Source organism: Anomaloglossus baeobatrachus, chromosome 6 (genome assembly GCF_048569485.1).
Source record: "Anomaloglossus baeobatrachus isolate aAnoBae1 chromosome 6, aAnoBae1.hap1, whole genome shotgun sequence".
Classification (NCBI taxonomy): Eukaryota; Metazoa; Chordata; class Amphibia; order Anura; family Aromobatidae; genus Anomaloglossus; species Anomaloglossus baeobatrachus.
In genome coordinates this window covers 431,678,909-431,699,654 of record NC_134358.1, presented here as the reverse complement: position 1 = coordinate 431,699,654, position 20,746 = coordinate 431,678,909, and positions in this window count along the sequence as shown.

Below are 20,746 nucleotides of genomic sequence, written 5' to 3'. Positions count from 1 at the left end.
CCCAAGCCCGCGGCCTGGTCAATCCAAGGCGGGAAGCGAGTAGGGATCCCGGACAGGGCAATTTGGCTCACCTCCAGGAGTTCCGTTGCCAGAGCCCCGGCAACAGCAGTGGGTAGTGCCTCCAAGGTGGGGTCAGCGATGTCCTTCTCCTCCATGCTGGCAGGCAGGCTCGTCGCAGGCAGGGCATCAGGCGTCGCTACTGCGTCCTCTGCTGGTGATGACAGCGATGTGGCCTGGTTCTTCTTGGCCGGTTGTGGAGGTGTTGTGACCTGGTCTGGTCTGGCCGTTGGAACTGGGGTTACAGCCTGGTCCGTGACTAGGGCAGGCATCAGGTCACTGCTGGTGGTCGGTTCCAACTGGTGCTCTTCGGTGGTGCGACACTCTCGCTCCACCCCCACCCCAAGAGGCATCAGCAAGGGAGTCTGGGTGGCCACCTCCCGGACTGACACTGGTCATGCGGCCCGGCTTTCATGGGCCCTCACCGCCATAGCTAAGTCCCGCAGCTCCGCACGCCACTCCATCAGTTGCCGGAGTGACTGCGCCCGCACCCGGACACAGAACTGGGTTATCTCCCAGTCCAGCCAGGTGGCCATGCCTGGCTCTAGGTTGACAGACTCCTGCTCCCCAGGGGCAGACATCCCTCCCCACCGCGGCATCCAGAAACTTGTTTTTGCAGAGTTCCGGTGTCTCTGCCTTGGGCCGTCCTCTTACATCCTGGACACTCCAAAGGGGCGGGGAGTTCAGGTTTCGCGCCCTTTTACTGATGGCGCAGCATTTTTACAGTCCAGAAAATGGCAGCTGTTTCAACTTTTGGTAGTTAAGTCCAAAAAGGCTCGCTGTCACCCGTTTTGATGGGTCTACTCTGAATCCTGCCGACTGCGCCAGTTTTTAAAAGCTGTCGCGCCCTGGGCCAGCCGAGCTGCTTGGATCCAGGAGGTCCATGGCTTGAGGGGTCCCGGATGGGGGCACCGTCGAACAGTTTTAAATGAAAAATAAAAATAAAAATGAAGTCTGACTACGCCACTCGCGGTTTGCGGTCAGGGATAGTAGGGCCGCCGCTGCGGGTTCCCACTGGGGATGATGGATGGGGGGCAGCATGGATGGTGGAGCCCTCCACGAGCAGGGTTTTTCCCCAGGGGTAGTTGAAGGGTTAACGTGGAGGCGCAGTGCAATGAAGCAGTCCAGGCAGAGAGTGCAGTTTGATTGTCTTTACTTATTGGCTTCACACCTTGGGGACGTACTGGATTCCAGGTGCGCCCGGGTCCCTGATCGCTGTGCCAGCCAACCTGGTGCCACTCTCCACCTTTGCACTCTGGTGTATGTGGGTCCTCCCTGGCGTGGAGCACTTGGAGGTGCTCCTGTTGTCTGAGTCCTGTCGCAGGCAGCTTGGACTGTTTAAGGGAATATGTCCAGGTCTTCTCTTTGCTGCTGATGCTTCGGACATTAGTGGTGGTAGATGAGTCCTGGAACCCAAGCGCCTGGCAGAGTTGACAGATGGCTTGAAGTCTTGGTCTGTTCTGGGATCTGCACCCCGTGCGTGCAAAGTACTATGAGCCCTGGATGTCCACCCCACAGGATTCCTCTGTCCTTGGAGCTTGCTCTCTCGCTCTCCAGCTACTTTTCTCCTGCGAGTGGCTGATCTTTCTACTCAGGTCCTTGCGGATTCTTTGCTACTTTCAATGTGTCTCAAGAGTCTGTGGTCTGTCTAGACACCTTTCCTTTTACTCCTGTCCTCAATTCACAACTCCTTCCTCTTTTACTTCCTTTCACCTGTGCTTCAATTCTTGCATGTGAGTTAATGAGAGCACAGTGAATGACACTCAGCTCACTCTCACAACCAAGTGTCATTAGCAGATAGAATTTGATTCTAGTGCATCAAATGTTTTATGCTAGTGTGACCCCGTCTTTAGTATGACCTTTTAACACTGGTTTCAGATACATAATTTGAAAATGTTGTTACTTGGCTGTAGTCTATTACCGTATTTTTCGCTTTATAAGACGCACCGGATTATAAGACGCACCCCAAATTTAGACATAAAAAAGGTAAAAAAATAAAAATGGGGTCCATCTTATACTCCGAAGTTCTCTTACCTGAGGGGGGCAGCAGTGGTCGTGAAGCAGGGTCACAGGAGGCAGAGGTTGTGCTGGCGGCGGGTCAGTGGTGGTGGGGTCCATGGTGGCAGGTGCGACGGGGTCCGTGGTGGCAGGCGCGGCGGGGACCGTGGTGGCAGGCGCGGTGGGGTCCGTGGTGGCAGGCACAGCAGGGTCCGTGGTGACAGGCGCGGCGGTGTCCATAGTGACAGTTGCGGCGGGGTCCATGGTGACAGGCAGCAGCAGCGGCAGGTGAGTGGTGCAGCAGGCCGGTGCGGTGAGTGTCCCAGTGACCACGGTCCCCGTTCAAATGATGGCGTCTGGAGCGGAGCATGCGCAGATGGAGCTCTCATCAAAGGGCTCCATCTGCGCATGCGCCCGCTCCCGGCGCCATCATTTGAAACTGAGACCGTGGACACACTGGGAAACCTGCTGCACAGCCACCCGCACACACAGAGTGGCACCCAGTAGTACGCCCATCCACCCGCACAGAGAGGCAGCCGGCACCGACAAGCATCCGGCTGCTGCCCGCACGCAGGCACATGCACCTGACTACCGCCCGTATAGGCACCCGACTGCCGCCCGCACGCAGCCACAGGTATCCGGCTGCCATCCGCATGCAAGCACAGGTACCTGGCCGCTTGCTCGCAGCCACAGGAATCCGGCCGCCCGATCGCCGCACAGATAGGACCCCCAGGGTAAAGCTATATTCGGATTTTAAGACGCAACCCTCATTTTCCTCCCAAATTTTTAGGAGGAAAAGTGCGTCTTATAATCCAAAAAATACGGTATTTACCTGGATTTATTCGGTCTACATCACTAGCCCAGCTCATTAGCAACTGCCCAGCCATTGATTTCTGACTCTCCTAGGAATGGTGACCTAGATATCTGACTTGCAAAAACCAAACATGCCTTTCAGGGGTGAAGAATAAAGATATTTGAGGCTGTTCATCTCAGGTTAGCTTTGCCAAACCAATAAGCATCTCTTAAAATGGATTTGCCCTTATTAAGCCTATTCCAGTACTATCATTTCTGATATGATTAATAGTGATGAGCGAGTATGCTCATCACTGGTCGATACTCAGGGTGTTCAGGTATGCTGCGGGGATTTTTTTTTTTAATTATAATTTGGTAAATGAGGAACTGTTTCTTGTTTTTACTTCTTTAACTCTCTCTTTTATGTCTTTCAGATTACTATTAGAGAACTACATTGGATTTGGTAGACTACTTTGGATCTTCATGGCATTTTTTTTTACTATAAAAATTGGTGAACCCGGGTAAAACTTGGGGAGTATTTTTTAAAAGAAATAATTTTTGTCTGTTTAATTACCGTATATTTTGTTTTATAAGACACATCGGACTAGAAGATGCACCCCAAATTCAAAGGAAAAAAAAGGTAAAAAAAAAAATATATGGGGTCTGTTTTATAATCCGGTGGTGTCTTACCGCTGTGCTGGGGCTGCAGGCTCTGCTCCGCGCTGGCTCTACTCTGTGCTGCTCTGTTCTGTCCTGGCTCTGCCCCGTGCTGCCTCTGCCTTGCCCCGTGTTGGCTCTGCCCCATGTTGGCTCTGTCTTGCCCCGTGCTGGCTCTGTTCTGTGAGGGGGCAGCGAGGCACGGGTTATTCTGAAGATGTGCTTCAAACAACTGGTGCCCGGAGGCACCGCGTGCGCAGATGGAGCTCTTGAGCCAAGAGCTTCATCTGTGCACACGCGGACTCTGGGCCCCATTATTTGAAGTCCTTAACACTGACATCGTCAGAATGGCTTGTACCTCGCCAGCCGACGACAACAACCACAGCAGAAGCGCCAGCCGCTGCCGCACACAGCAGCTCCGCCGGCTACAGCACAGAGCCCCTGCCTCCTGTGATCCCTCTCAATCACCACCTGGTAAGCTACATTCGGATTTTAAGAAGCACCCCTCATTTTCCTCCCAAATTTTTGGGAGGAAAAGTGTGTCTTATAATCCGAAAAATACAGTATCTTTATACTTACTACTGTAGGTGAGTAATGGGGGACCCCAAGCCATCTTTTTAAATGATTTATTTAAAAGGTTAAACAAAGATAAAAACACTATTTTGTGTCTTTCATGTGGCACTAAAGGTTGTTTTTAGCCTAGTTTAACCAAAAAAATAAATAAATAATTTAAAAAAATGTGGGGTCCCCCTATTTTTAAACAGCAAACAGCTGTATAAATAGCTGTTTATAAGCAGCAACGGTAAAGCAGATAGCTGTGTGGTAGTATTATCAGGCTGGGAAAGTCCAGGGATATTGGCCCCTTTCCAGCCTAAAACTACCAGCCTGTAGCCACCTCAGATGTCCCAATTCTGGCACTTTGCCTGGCTCTTCCCAATTGCGCTGGTGTGGTGGCCGTCTGGGTAATATTTTTGGGGGTAATGTCAGCTGTGCAATATCAGCTAGCATCAAGCCCAGGGGTTAGTAATGGAAAGCATTGTCATTACTACACAGCACGTGGGAAAAGCTGTACAAAACGGGAGTCTTTATTTGAATAAACTATTTTTTACCTGTGTGTGTTTTTTTCTTTTTATTTACTGGGTTAGTAATGGAGGTGTCTGATAGACATTTATTCATTACTAATCCCTGGGTTTGATAGCAGTTGATATTACACAGCTGACATTAACCCTAAAAAATTTTACTCTGATTGCTATCAGGGCAATCCGGAATAACAGGGCAAAGCGCCAGAATTGGGACATCTAATGTGATGCTCCAATTCTGGGGCAGCCGGGGGCTGGTATTTTTAAGCTGGGGAGAGCCAAATAACTATAGACCTTCTCAGCCTGATAATATCAGTTCCCAGCTGTCTGCTTTACCTTGGCTGGTTATCAAAAATGACTGCAGGACACCAAGTCATTTTTTAAATAAATAAATTATTTATTTATTTAATTCCCAGTAGTAGAGACGTGGGCATCTTCCGCATGCCCGTTCCATTTCATTTGAGCAATGCTTCCATCCATTTTCCTGCTCCCCCAGCCCTCCTGGGGGGTCTTCTGGAAAAATGCTTGAGTTCCCCATTGACTTCCATTATACTTATTACTCAATCATCAATAATGGTTTGTTTCTTGCTACACAACTCTAAATTCCTGTGTGGAATACCTATGCCTTGTATACTTGTTATTATCAGGTCAGGAACAGACATCTAAGTATGATCTTATACTTAGATATATAAAGAATAATGCTGTATGTAGACAGCTTTTTGCTTTGGGGTTATCATATAAATCATTTTCATTCCTAAGGTCTAAAAATATGAGAAATTACTCCACATCGGTCTGAAAGTATGCAGATTATAACTAGAGTTGAGCGCGGTTCGCGGTTCGTGGTTCTCCAGTTCGCGGCTCGAGTGATTTTGGGGGCTGTTCTAGATCGAACTAGAACTCGAGCTTTTTGCTAAAGCTCGATAGTTCTAGATACGTTCGAGAACGGTTCTAGCAGCAAAAAGACAAGCTAATTACTAGCTGGCTTTCCGCTGTAATAGTGTAAGTCACTCTGTGACTCACACTATTATGAAATTTAAGTGTATAGTGTGCGGGAACAGCGCATTCAAATCACTGCTGTTTTGATAATGGCGATCGCCATTTTTTTTTTTTTTCCTTGTCTTCCTTCCCTAAGCGTGCACGTGTAGTGGAGCGGGCCAGCCTGTCAGCCAATCCCAGACACACACACAGCTAATAAGATAAATTCTCACATGAAGAGCCATGTAATATACACTCTGCTGGCATAAGTATACCGGCTGAGTGCGAAATAGGAGAAACACCAAGTATTATGCAAAACATACAAATTTATTGATGAGGTTACACACGTATAGACAGCAAGGATAGATTAAAAACAACAATCAATAAATCATGGGGGCACAGAGTATGAGGAGGCATGTAAAAATAGATGTAATCACAACTTAGCCGTGGGAGAGGTGAAACCCAGATACCAACTATCTCTGTTAGCCATGTAAGAGGTAATACCGAAGTTAATTTGATGTAAACGGCACAGACGTAGAGCAAACAGAGAAAATGGCTTAAAAGGGCCACTATGTGAAGGAAAGGTTTTTTTAGTTATTTATCTGTCAACTCAGAATACGGTAATCAGGTATATGATATGGGATTATAGTGAATACTGTTCTGTCCCTATAATACCAAACCGCATTCCGAGGAAACAAAACCACGACAATGGTTGAATCATGATCATAAGTATATGTCAGAATAAGTCATAATTGTCATAGAAATAGCCAGAAACAGGGATGTAGCTCAGTGGGAATCCCCGGGTCGGTTAATAACAGCGTAACAAAAGGTTATAATTAAAGTGCACACAGCTAAGTGGACAGAGAAGCAACGGCATGTGTGATAGGATGTCCATGTCACATGTCCCTGCATTATAAATACGGGCATCTGCCCGTCTGGACGCCATTATCTCTTCTGCGTCTGGGTGTCAGTCACCGCTGGCGTAGCTCCTGTCTCCGATACTGCTGTGTACGCTCTATACACAGCGCTATACAGAATAGGGATAGAAGTTTCTTTCAGCCCTTGTAAGGGCTAATACCGGCAGGGTCAGAGCCATAGGTGACAGTCAGGGCCGTGAAAACAGATTTTAACAGCTACACAAGATGACAGCATCTGTGTAGCTAAGGTCAGGGATTTCCTCGCTGCATTTCCCCATTAGGAGGGATAGAAAGGAAGGCTTCCTTTCCTCTACCCAGACCCACAACCCTGCCACTGTATCCTCCTGCCCTTTGCACATTCAAACTCATTGTTACTAAGCCATTATACTAGCAAACACTGAGGAAACTTAGTGGCATCCTAAACGTGGCTGTTGGACTTCTGTATTGTCCCACTAGTGCAAAGATATTTGCAGCACGTCTGCCTGCATTGCACACTCAAACTCATTGTTACTAAGCCATTATACTAGCAAACACTGAGGAAACTTAGTGGCATCCTAAAAGTGGCTGTTGGACTTCTGTATTGTCCCACTAGTGCAAAGATATTTGCAGCACGTCTGCCTGCATTGCACACTCAAACTCATTGTTACTAAGCCATTATACTAGCAAACACTGAGGAAACTTAGTGGCATCCTAAACGTGGCTGTTGGACTTCTGTATTGTCCCACTAGTGCAAAGATATTTGCAGCACGTCTGCCTGCATTGCACACTCAAACTCATTGTTACTAAGCCATTATACTAGCAAACACTGAGGAAACTTAGTGGCATCCTAAAAGTGGCTGTTGGACTTCTGTATTGTCCCACTAGTGCAAAGATATTTGCAGCACGTCTGCCTGCATTGCACACTCAAACTCATTGTTACTAAGCCATTATACTAGCAAACACTGAGGAAACTTAGTGGCATCCTAAATGTGGCTGTTGAACTTCTGTATTTTCCCACTAGTGCAAAGATATTTGCAGCACGTCTGCCTGCATTGCACAGTCAAACTCATTGTTACTAAGCCATTATACTAGCAAACACTGAGGAAACTTAGTGGCATCCTAAAAGTGGCTGTTGGACTTCTGTATTGTCCCACTAGTGCAAAGATATTTGCAGCACGTCTGCCTGCATTGCGCACTCAAACTCATTGTTACTAGGCCATTATACTAGCAAACACTGAGGAAACTTAGTGGCATCCTAAACGTGGCTGTTGGTCTTCTGTATTGTCCCACTAGTGCAAAGATATTTGCAGCACGTCTGCCGGCATTGCACACTCAAACTCATTGTTACTAAGCCATTATACTAGCAAACACTGAGGAAACTTAGTGGCATCCTAAACGTGGCTGTTGGACTTCTGTATTGTCCCACTAGTGCAAAGATATTTGCAGCACGTCTGCCTGCATTGCACACTCAAACTCATTGTTACTAAGCCATTATACTAGCAAACACTGAGGAAACTTAGTGGCATCCTAAACGTGGCTGTTGGACTTCTGTATTGTCCCACTAGTGCAAAGATATTTGCAGCACGTCTGCCTGCATTGCACACTCAAACTCATTGTTACTAAGCCATTATACTAGCAAACACTGAGGAAACTTAGTGGCATCCTAAACGTGGCTGTTGGACTTCTGTATTGTCCCACTAGTGCAAAGATATTTGCAGCACGTCTGCCTGCATTGCACACTCAAACTCATTGTTACTAAGCCATTATACTAGCAAACACTGAGGAAACTTAGTGGCATCCTAAAAGTGGCTATTGGACTTCTGTATTGTCCCACTAGTGCAAAGATATTTGCAGCACGTCTGCCTGCATTGCACACTCAAACTCATTGTTACTAAGCCATTATACTAGCAAACACTGAGGAAACTTAGTGGCATCCTAAACGTGGCTGTTGGACTTCTGTATTGTCCCACTAGTGCAAAGATATTTGCAGCACGTCTGCCTGCATTGCACACTCAAACTCATTGTTACTAAGCCATTATACTATCAAACACTGAGGAAACTTAGTGGCATCCTAAAAGTGGCTGTTGGACTTCTGTATTGTCCCACTAGTGCAAAGATATTTGCAGCACGTCTGCCTGCATTGCACACTCAAACTCATTGTTACTAAGCCATTATACTAGCAAACACTGAGGAAACTTAGTGGCATCCTAAACGTAGCTGTTGGACTTCTGTATTGTCCCACTAGTGCAAAGATATTTGCAGCACGTCTGCCTGCATTGCACACTCAAACTCATTGTTACTAAGCCATTATACTAGCAAACACTGAGGAAACTTAGTGGCATCCTAAACGTGGCTGTTGGACTTCTGTATTGTCCCACTAGTGCAAAGATATTTGCAGCACGTCTGCCTGCATTGCACACTCAAGCTCATTGTTACTAAGCCATTATACTAGCAAACACTGAGGAAACTTAGTGGCATCCTAAAAGTGGCTGTTGGACTTCTGTATTGTCCCACTAGTGCAAAGATATTTGCAGCACGTCTGCCTGCATTGCACACTCAAACTCATTGTTACTAAGCCATTATACTAGCAAACACTGAGGAAACTTAGTGGCATCCTAAACGTGGCTGTTGGACTTCTGTATTGTCCCACTAGTGCAAAGATATTTGCAGCACGTCTGCCTGCATTGCACACTCAAACTCATTGTTACTAAGCCATTATACTAGCAAACACTGAGGAAACTTAGTGGCATCCTAAAAGTGGCTGTTGGACTTCTGTATTGTCCCACTAGTGCAAAGATATTTGCAGCACGTCTGCCTGCATTGCACACTCAAACTCATTGTTACTAAGCCATTATACTAGCAAACACTGAGGAAACTTAGTGGCATCCTAAATGTGGCTGTTGAACTTCTGTATTTTCCCACTAGTGCAAAGATATTTGCAGCACGTCTGCCTGCATTGCACAGTCAAACTCATTGTTACTAAGCCATTATACTAGCAAACACTGAGGAAACTTAGTGGTATCCTAAAAGTGGCTGTTGGACTTCTGTATTGTCCCACTAGTGCAAAGATATTTGCAGCACGTCTGCCTGCATTGCGCACTCAAACTCATTGTTACTAGGCCATTATACTAGCAAACACTGAGGAAACTTAGTGGCATCCTAAACGTGGCTGTTGGTCTTCTGTATTGTCCCACTAGTGCAAAGATATTTGCAGCACGTCTGCCGGCATTGCACACTCAAACTCATTGTTACTAAGCCATTATACTAGCAAACACTGAGGAAACTTAGTGGCATCCTAAACGTGGCTGTTGGACTTCTGTATTGTCCCACTAGTGCAAAGATATTTGCAGCACGTCTGCCTGCATTGCACACTCAAACTCATTGTTACTAAGCCATTATACTAGCAAACTATGCTGCCAGTTTAAGGGCCGTAGTTGCATTGTCAGGGATAATTATTGTTGTTTATTCTGCTGTTAATAAAGCTAGACCACCGCTGAAATCTACACCACCTCTCAATTTTTACTACCACATTTTAAGTGCACAATCTTGTCGCAATCAAAATGAGTGGCAAAATGACAGATGCTGGTGCAAAGGGGAAGAGGCGTGTTGGAAAAGGAAAAAAAGGGTTTGTCCGTGGGGAAGGTGGTAAAGCTCCATTAACATCTGCTGAAGATAGACCATCTTCCAACAAAAGTAAGATGTCTACTACTTACCGTGGACAATCCGATGTGCTCCCTTTTTTACGGACACGAACAACTGGAACAAAGGTAGATGATGGCCAAAAAAGGAAAATGCTTGAATGGATCTCAAGTGGTCCAACAAGTGCCCTCTCCGCCACCTCAACTACCGCATCCAAAAAACACCAGTCCTCTGAGTTGTCAGCCCAATCACACTTGCATTCTCCCAGCTCTGAAGTCTCCATCCGCCCTGCACAGTATGGTGGAACTGAGATGGCTGAGTCTGCAGAGCTGTTCAGTCACACTATAGCCTGGGAATCAGAAGTCTGCTCCCAAGTTACAGTGAGTACAGACCAGGAAATGGTCTGCAGTGATGCCCAGAACCTTTGTGACTCTGATTCAGGCCGTGAGGACCAAGTTTCTGAGCATAATGTTGACCCTTTTTCACAAACTGTAACACCTGTTGTTATAGACAATGAGGAACATACTGATGACGATGAGACGCAGATACCAGATTGGGATGACAACTTAAATATTTGGTCAGGGCAAGAAGAGGCTCGGTCTGAGGGTGAGGGGAGTGCAAACACAACAATTGATGAGGAAATTCTAGATCCCACCTACTGTCAACCCACAGTCAGGCACTCGAGGAGGTCAACAGAGGCGGTGGAGGAGGATGCAACCGACGACGAAGTTACCTTGCGCCTTCCTGGACAGAGTCGGAGCACAGGTAGCACGTCTACAACTGCATCCTCAGCCACCACTCTGCCTCTGAGCACTAGCCGGGGGGGCTCAGCAGGTCGAATGCCCTCTAAGCCTTGCCTAGCCTGGTCCTTTTTTGACATAGCAAAAGATCGGCCAAATTATGTGATCTGTAAAATTTGTCGTGATTCTGTTAGTAGAGGGCAAAACCTCAGCAGTTTGACAACTTCTTCCATGAATCGTCACATGAATAAATATCATATGTCCCAGTGGGAAGCTCACCGTGCTGCAATGCGGCCTAGCGGAGCGAACCATCCACCGCCTGCCCCTTCCAGTGCATCCGCGCGCTCTTCTTCTTCTAGGACTGTGGGGACAGCTGTCACACCTGGTTTTCCACGCACAACTTCCACCACTGTAACCGCAACAGGTAGTTTGCTTGGTAGGTCGTCAGTTGGTTTGGAAGGGGAAACAAGTGCGTGTGTAGAGCTCTCTCAGACATCGATAGCACCAACGTTGGATGAAGGCAACCTCATGTCTACGCCTGCACTTTCCTCACAAACCTGCATTTTTCCAGGGACACCCTACTCAACACCGTCTACACACAGCAGCCAGATCTCTGTCCCTCAGATGTGGACAAATAAAATGCCATTTCCTGCGACCCATGACAAAGCTAAGAGGTTGACTTTATCCCTCTGTAAGCTCTTGGCTACCAAAATGCTGCCTTTCCGCCTGGTGGACACACAGGATTTTAGAGACCTTATGTCTGTCGCTGTGCCCCAGTTCCAGATGCCCAGTCGCCACTACTTCTCTAAGAAAGGTGTGCCCGCGCTACACCAGCATGTCGCACACAACATCACCGCTTCCTTGAGAAACTCTGTGTGTCAACGGGTGCATTTCACCACCGATACTTGGACCAGTAAGCATGGACAGGGACGTTACATGTCGCTGACTGGGCACTGGGTAACTATGGTGATAGATGGTGAAGAGTCTGCTGCACAAGTCTTGCCGTCCCCACGACTTGTGTGTCAATCCTCTGTCTCTCCAAGTTCCGCCACTGCTTCTGCCTCCTCAACCTCATCTGGGTCCTCCCCCTCCTCCCCAAGCCTGCTTGGTCAGGCCACCAGCGTTCTCACTGCGCAGAAGGAATCACGCACCCCTCATTACTATGCTGGCAGCAGAGCGCAATGGCATCAGGCGGTCTTTATCTTGACATGTCTTGGAAATAGGAGTCACACAGCGGCTGAGTTGTGGGCAGCTCTGGAGACTAAGTTTAATAAATGGTTGTCTCCACTCAACCTGCAGCCTGGTAAGGCCGTGTGCAACAATGCTGCAAACCTGGGTGCGGCCCTTCGCCTGGGCAAGGTGACACACGTGCCTTGTATGGCTCACGTGTTGAACCTTGTTGTCCAGCAATTTTTAACACACTATCCCGGCCTAGATGGCCTTCTGACCAGGGCACGAAAACTGTCTGCTCACTTCCGCCGTTCAACCGCCGCAGCTGAGCGACTTGCATCGCTCCAGAAGTCTTTCGGCCTGCCAATTCATCGCCTGAAATGCGATGTGGCGACACGCTGGAATTCAACTCTCCACATGTTACAGCGACTGTGGCAGCATCGCCGAGCCCTGGTGCAATACGTCATGACGTATAGCCTGGGCCAACGAGATGCAGAGGTGGGGCAGATCACCCTAATGGAGTGGTCTCAGATCAAGGACCTATGCACCCTTCTGCACAGTTTCGACATGGCGACGAATTTGTTTAGCGCTGACAATGCCATTATCAGCATGACAATTCCAGTCATTTACATGCTGGAGCACACGCTAAACACTATTCGGAGTCAGGGTGTGGGACAACAAGAAGGGGAGGAACTACAGGAGGATTCATATGCGCAAGACACAACAACATCACCAAGGTCCAGACGTTCATCATCATCAACGCGGCAGGCATGGGACCATGGGGGACAGGGATCAACAAGGGCGCATGGTAGCAGGCGAAATGTTGAGGAAGGTGCAGGAGAACATGAAGAAATGGAGGACGAACTGTCCATGGACATGGAAGACTCAGAGGATGAGGGAGACCTTGGTGAAATTTCAGTTGAAAGAGGTTGGGGGGAGATGTCAGAGGAAGAAAGAACGGTTAGCACCTCTATGCCACAAACACAGCGTGGACTTGGTCCGCATGGCTGCGCAAGACACATGAGCGCCTTCTTGCTGCACTACCTCCAACATGACCCTCGTATTGTCAAAATTAGAAGTGATGATGACTACTGGCTTGCCACACTATTAGATCCCTGGTACAAGTCCAAATTTTGTGACATAATTCCAGCCATAGAAAGGGACGCACGTATGCAGGAGTATCAGCAGAAGCTGTTACTCGATCTTAGCTCGGCTTTTCCACCAAACAACCGTGCAGGTGCAAGGAGTGAATCTCCCAGTTGTAACTTGACAAACATGGGACGGTCTCGTCATCTTCAACAGTCTACCTGTACCAGTAGCACTGGTGCTGGTAACAGCAATTTTATTGAATCTTTTCATAATTTTTTTAGACCGTCCTTTGCAAGGCCACCAGAGACAACAAGTCTGACACATAGTCAACGGCTGGAGAGGATGATAAAGGAGTATCTCCAAATGAACATCGATGCCATGACTTTGCAAATGGAGCCTTGCTCATTTTGGGCTTCAAATCTTGAAAAATGGCCAGAGCTCTCAACTTACGCCTTGGAGAATTTGTCGTGTCCAGCTGCCAGCGTTGTCTCTGAACGTGTCTTCAGTGCTGCTGGGTGTGTGCTGACAGATAAGCGCACGTGTCTGTCCAGTGACAATGTGGACAGACTAACGTTCATCAAAATGAACAAGTCATGGATCCACAAGGAATTTACTACCCCTGTGTCATCCTGGGGAGAGTAAATGCTTGTGGATTTGGAATGTGCTTGATGCAAATCAAAACATCCTGTTTGCAACTAGGGCACAAGTGCTGCCACTGATGGGGTGTCTGTGTGGCCCAATTTTTGGGAAAAAAGGGAGACTCCGCTTGGAGTAACCCTTGCTTGCTGTGCTTTTAAAAATGATCCAAGATGAACAGAGCTGGGATCAGGAAAGACTTTGCTACCTACCCCGGTGTCATCCTGGGGACGGTTAAGTATGGCGTATTTTTGAATGTGCTTGATGCAAATCTAGCTGTGAAGTGTACAACTGGGGCACAAGTGCTGCCACTGAATGGGTGGGTGTGTGTGGGGCCCAATTTTTGGAAAAAAAGGGAGACTCCGCTTGGAGTAACCCTTGCTTACATTGTTTTTTAAAAGGAGCCAAGATGAACAAGTCATGGTTGAGCAAAGACTTTGCTACCTACCCCGGGGTCATCCTGGGAACGGTTAAGTATGGCGTATTTTTGAATGTGCTTGATGCAAATCTAGCTGTGAAGTGTACAACTGGGGCACAAGTGCTGCCACTGAATGGGTGGGTGTGTGTGGGGCCCAATTTTTGGAAAAAAGGGAGACTCCGCTTGGAGTAACCCTTGCTTACATTGTTTTTAAAAATGGTCCAAGATGAACAGAGCTGGGATCAGGAAAGACTTTGCTACCTACCCTGGTGCAATCCTGAGGACGGAAAAGGATGGCGTATTTTTGAATGTGCTTGATGCAAATCTAGCTGTGAAGTGTACAACTGGGGCACAAGTGCTGCCACTGAAGGGGTGGGTGTGTGTGTGTGGCCCAATTTTTGGAAAAAAGGGAGAACTCCGCTTGCTGTCACCTTGTGGTGTTTTACATGATTTTAGAAGGGAGTGCCATGCCTATATCTGTGTCTCCTCCTCTTTTTCCTTGTCCAGCTCTTTTGTTTTCGCATGAGTATATGTCCTTGTCACTTTCCCATGTGTTTGTGTTGTGTTGTGAGTTGTTTGTCACCTTTTGGACATCTTTGAGGGTGTTTTCTAGGTGTTTTTATGTGTTTGTGATTGCCTGCCATTGTTTCCTATGTAGTTCGAGTTCGGTTCGTCGACCGTTTGCCGAACTGAACACGAACGACACCTCCGTTCGACGAACCGAACTCGAGCCGAACCGCGGCTGGTTCGCTCATCTCTAATTATAACCTTTTCACGACCGATGACATATTTTCGTCATCGTCTGTGGCCCTGCTTTTGATGTGGATTCACACGCTGAGTCCACATCTTTCCGTGCATTTGATGGCTGATATAATCAGTCATCAAGTGCCTGTATGAGCCGCGGGTGGATCCACGTGAGACTGTTAACCAATTAAATGTCGATGTCAATTACTAAGAGTGGCTATTTAACACACACTGAAAGGAAGGGCATCACTGATCCTGCCCATCAGTGCCACTGTCATGTGATTGCGAGATGCCAATGGGTTGTCATGACAGTTGGGGGTCAGCTGATGACCCTTGGGTCTGCATTACGATTCTTCTGTGAATGTCGGCTGCTAAACACCATTCAAAGGAGATTTTTGCTATACAGAGAAGTACTGATGCACTGCTCTGTATAACACAAGCGATCATATGATTGCAGCTTCAAGACTAGTGAAGAATACAGTAAGCAGTAAAAAAAGTTTTAAAAAATAAAAAAAAATAAAACAAAACACAAAAGTTCAATTTACCCTCCTTTTGCCTCAATAAAGATAGAACAATTAAAAAGAAACATATTTGGTATCGCCGCATCAAAATATAAATTAAATTAATCTCATTGGTAAATGGCGTAACGAGAAATAAAATGAAAATACCAGAATTCTGGCTTTTTGCTTGCTGCAACATTGCAATAAAATGCAATAAAAGGTGATCAAAACATTATAACTACCCCAAAATGGTCTCAGTAAAAATATCAGCTCAGGATTGCAAAAAATAAGCCCTCACACAATCCCACATCCCGACTAGTGAGAACGATATGGGTCTTGGTTGGATAATGGTGACAAAAGCAAAAAACATTTTGGGACAAATATCTGAATTTTTTTCATCACCTAAATAAAAATAAAGCTATACATGTATGGTCTCTACGAACTCATACTGAGCTAGGGGATCATAATACCAAGTCAGTTTTACCATATAGTGAACATGGTAAATATAAAAACTCCAAAAACCATTGTGGGATTAAACTTTTTTGCTATTTTACCTCACTTGGATTTTTTTTCCCATTTTCCAGTACACTATGTGGCAGAATGAATGATGCCATTCAAAAGTACAACTCGTCCCCCCAAAAAACAAGTCCTCATATGTCTATATTGATGGAAAAATAAAAAAAACTATATTGCTCTTGGAAGAAGGGGCAGGAAAAACGAAAACGAAAAATGGAAATTGCCCAGGGGTGAAGCGGTTAACTTTGAATTTGCTCAGCTAAAAATAGTGAAATACAGCAGCAATCATAAGGAAAAGACACAGGCATTGCTGCAGAATCATACTGGATTTGTGCCAATATTCAAAGGCTTTAATAAAAATTCACAGTTGTTTCAATAAACTTTGAATAAATCAATAGTAGAAGAAAATGTAATAAAATGTGTAATATATGTTAGAAGAGAACTGTGTCTCTTTCCATGGGAAAAACATACAGATTTCACTGCTGGTTCATTGGGGATTTGTGCCAAAGTTCAAAGGTTTTAATAAATATTAACAGTTCTATAAAAAAAAAGTTTGAAAAATCAATAGTAAAAGAAAATAATAAAATTTGTAATAAATGTTATAGGAGAAATGTCTCCACTTATGAGCTACTTCTGTCCCCCTATCCCTTATCCTTCGACTTATGAGCTACTTCTTTACAGTGTTCCCCAACCTTTATGACCTTGAGGGCCATTTTCAGCTCTGAAAGAGGGTCACGAGTCACATCCAGCTCCCGTCCCCTCACAGTAATGACCCCCAGAGACCCCATTGCCGAGGAATAATGACAGCCAAAGTTTTTCCACAGAAATCCCCCTGAGGTAGTATACCAAGATCCAGGGGGTCCTAGCCAACCCCCATCCAAATCTGCTCTTCTGTGTGGAGCTACTCACAAAAATCACAATGTGGATACCTATTCTTCATAGCTGTTTGTTAGATCATGTGCTTATGTACCAAGCTGGCAGACAGCCAGGAGCCACACACCACAGGCCCGCGAACCACATGTGGCTCCAGAGCTACAGGTTGGGGACCCCTACTCTAAAACAATGCTAAAAATTATTTGGGGCAAAACAAATGTATCAGATTACAACTTCAAATTTATGTCTATGAAGAGAGAAGGGATAGGAGGAATAGAATGAAAAACAGAGTGAGAAACACAGACAGATGATGCCGATTCTGGTAAGTTTTTATCTCCGCCTAGAGCTGGATTCACAGCTGTACTGTCCAGTATAAGGTCCTTCATGCTGCCTTTGGGCTTCCAAACGGTGTTCTGTTTACAGTCTCAAAAAAACTGAATTCACGTGTAACCTCCAAAAAAGTCAGAGTCCATTGCGACAAAAGGAGGTTAAATACACTTTGTGCTTTTTTCTGCATATCGTTCTTTTAAACAAGCACAAGAATATGTAGGTGCTCCTACAAACAGGTGGTGCTCGGTGGTGGACACTCACCAGTATGATACTGATAACGTATCCACAGGATATGTTATCAGTAGCCAAAAGGGTGCTTTACACGCTGCGACATTGCTAACGATATATCGTCGGGGTCACGTCGTTAGTGACATCGCAGCGTATGACACCTAGGAGCGACGATCACTGTTCGCAAAAACGGCAAAAATCGTTGATCGTTGACACGTCACTCCTTTTCATAATATCGTTGGTGGTGCATACCGCTGGTTGTTCGTCGTTTCTGCGGCATCACACATCGCTACGTGTGACACCGCAGGAACGACGAATATCTACTTACCTGCATCCACCGGCAATGAGGAAGGAAGGAGGTGGGCGGCATGTTCCGGCCGCTCATCTCTGCACCTCCGCTTCTATTGGACGGCCGTTTTGTGACGTCGCTGTGACGCCAAACGCACCTCCCCCTTGAAGGAGGTATTGTTCGGCAGCAACATCGACGTCGCAGAACAGGTATGTGCGTGTGACGCTGTAGTAGCGATAATGTTCGCTAATGCAGCGATCACCGCATATCACACCAACGACGGGGGCGGGTGCTATCGCTCGCGCAATCGCTAGCGATGTCGCAGCGTGTAAAGCACCCTAAAGACTGGAAAATCCCTTCAAGATAAGGATTGTTCTCACAGTTAAAATGCCCAAAATACTACAGGACATCAACAGATGCCAGTTAGAGGAATCCATACAACTTAAGCCTGCTTTACACGTTGCAACGCCCCCATCGCATGTGTTGCACGTTCAATTTGTTGAACGTGCCGCACAAACGATTAACCCCCGTCACACATACTTACCCGTCCATACGACCTCGATGTGGGCGGCGAACATCCACTTCCTGGAGTGGGAGGGACGTTCGGCGTCACATCGATGTCATGCGGCAGCCGGCCAATAGAAGCGGAAGGCCGGAGCTGAGCGGGACGTAAACATCCCGCCCACCTCCTTCCTTCCGCATTGTGGACCGGGAGCCGCAGGACGTAGGTAAGATCTGTTCATCGTTCTCGGGGTGTCACACACTGCAATGTGTTCTACCCCGGATACGATGAACAATCTGACGTGCAATTCTAGAGAAAGGTACGATGTGTATGCGATGAACGGTTTAACGTTCAATCGCAATCGCACGTACCTGTCACACGCTGTAATGTACCTTACAATGCCGGATGTGCGTCACTTACGACGTGACCCCGCCAACACATTGTAAGATACATTGCAGCGTGTAAAGCGGGCTTTACACATCACAAGCTACAGGCTACAGTACAAAATTTAAGTCAAAGACATTGAAGGTTGATTTATATTTTATTCAATGAGTTATTTAATGTCGAACCACAATAAAAGGCATTCTACTAAATTTAAGAACTAAGCCAATTACAGCAGCCTGATGACTAAGAGTAAATCACTTAAACTCCATCTTCCATCTTCAGGGAATAGTAATTGCGTTAATCTATTTCCCCTTTGAGGAATTTAAACATTATCAAAAGTAATTACAGTTCATTGTTTTCAAAGCAGATTAAAAGGTGAAAAGGGGAAAGGTTTTTGACAGTAGATCACTATGATCCATAACTTTTATTGTTCCATATTTTCACGTGACATATTTGTTACTAGAATAACATAAGGAACTGATCATTCTTGTGGATACTATACAAATGACAGAATGCCTAATGAGTAAATATCAATCCACAATTTCAGTCCATTAAAACTTGACTTGGGTATTAAAAGGATACTAGAGCTCATTTAATATATTTGCACACAGGAGTATCTTCAAGTAATGCCAAAAATTGGGAAAAAAGTTTTGTTTTTTTGTGTTATAGAATAACTGCATTGGCCTCTATAATATTTGAAGGCTAGATATAGATACACGACCCTGGCTATTCTAACAGAACAATTTGTGCCAAAGTGATGATTTATCATAACGTAATCATGAAATACTTAAAATATGTAAAATGTAACTCAGGATAGTAAAAACCTTATTTCAATGTGTTAATGAATGTCCCAATTCTGATTAGTACATGCTGTAATATGCAATGATAATGGCAATATTAATGAATATGTGGTGTTCTTACGAATAATGTGTCACCTAGTGATCGTATTAGTGTGTATTAAATATAATCAAGAAAAAAAACGAGTCTACTAGCAGCGCATCACAAAGAATTATAGTACTGTAAAAAATGTGCCAGGTAGGGGAGGTGAGGAGTGAAGAGGGAGAGTGTAACAGTGGAGGAGTACAGTGGAGGAAATTGGGAGTAGTGGCTCCCAGGAGAAGCTGACTAGGTTGCAGACGGTGGTCTGGACCTAGAGGAGTCAGACTCCCGGTCGCAGTGGATTGAGGCTAGGTGCCTAGACCCGTCAAAGAGGACAGTCAGCAGCCTGGTCCTATCACCGGTCAAGGACCAAAGGCACGGCAGGGTATATGGAACCTAGGTCGGGGAGAAGCTTCAGGGAACCCGGCAATTAACCTGCGGAGAGTGGAGCCTTTATGGACTGTTCCCACTAGCTCCAGAATCGGGGCACTAGAGGGGGATAGGGCTTTCCAAACAAGCAGCCCACTGAAAACCCAAGCGTGAGCCCTGAGAGCAAGCTCCCACACTTAGGCACAGTGGGGAGCGGGGCCCAGCAAGTTCCAGACTACTGGGCCACTACGGTGAATTTAAACTTTGTGCCAGGAGGCAGGTCATGGATCACCAGGCAGCACTGCAGGGGACGGGACCCGGACAAGCTCCCCTTTGAGAGGCAGCGGCACCCAGAGACTTGGTTTACCCGGTTGTCAGCACCTGCTTATTGGCTGAGTGAGTACCTGAGTGATTTCCCCTTCACGGCACCCAATAGCACCATCCAGAGTCCCGGGGCCTACCCCTTCCCATGGAGGGCAACGACACTTTCTACCCCACTCCATCACCCCGAGTACTCCCAACGGCAGCAGCCACCAAAGCAAATAGGGTGATGGGATGCATTAGAAGAGGTCTGGGGGCACGAGATGAAAACATCATTCTCCCTCTGTACAAATCACTCGTCAGACCACACTTGGAGTATTGTGTGCAATTTTGGGCACCGGTGCTCAAGAAAGACATTACTGAACTTGAAAGGGTTCAGAGGCGGGCTACTAAAATAATAAATGGAGTGGGTGCATTACAATACACAGAAAGGTTATCAAAATTAGGTCTATTTACTCTAGAAAAGAGAAGACTTAGGGGAGACCTAATAAATATGTACAAATATATCAGAGGGCCATATAGAGATCTCTCCCATGATCTGTTTGTACCAAGGACTATGACAAGAACAAGGGGGCATACTCTTCGATTAGAGGAAAGAAAATTCCTACATCAGCATAGAAGAGGGTTCTTCACGGTAAGAGCAGTGAGGCTCTGGAACTCTCTTC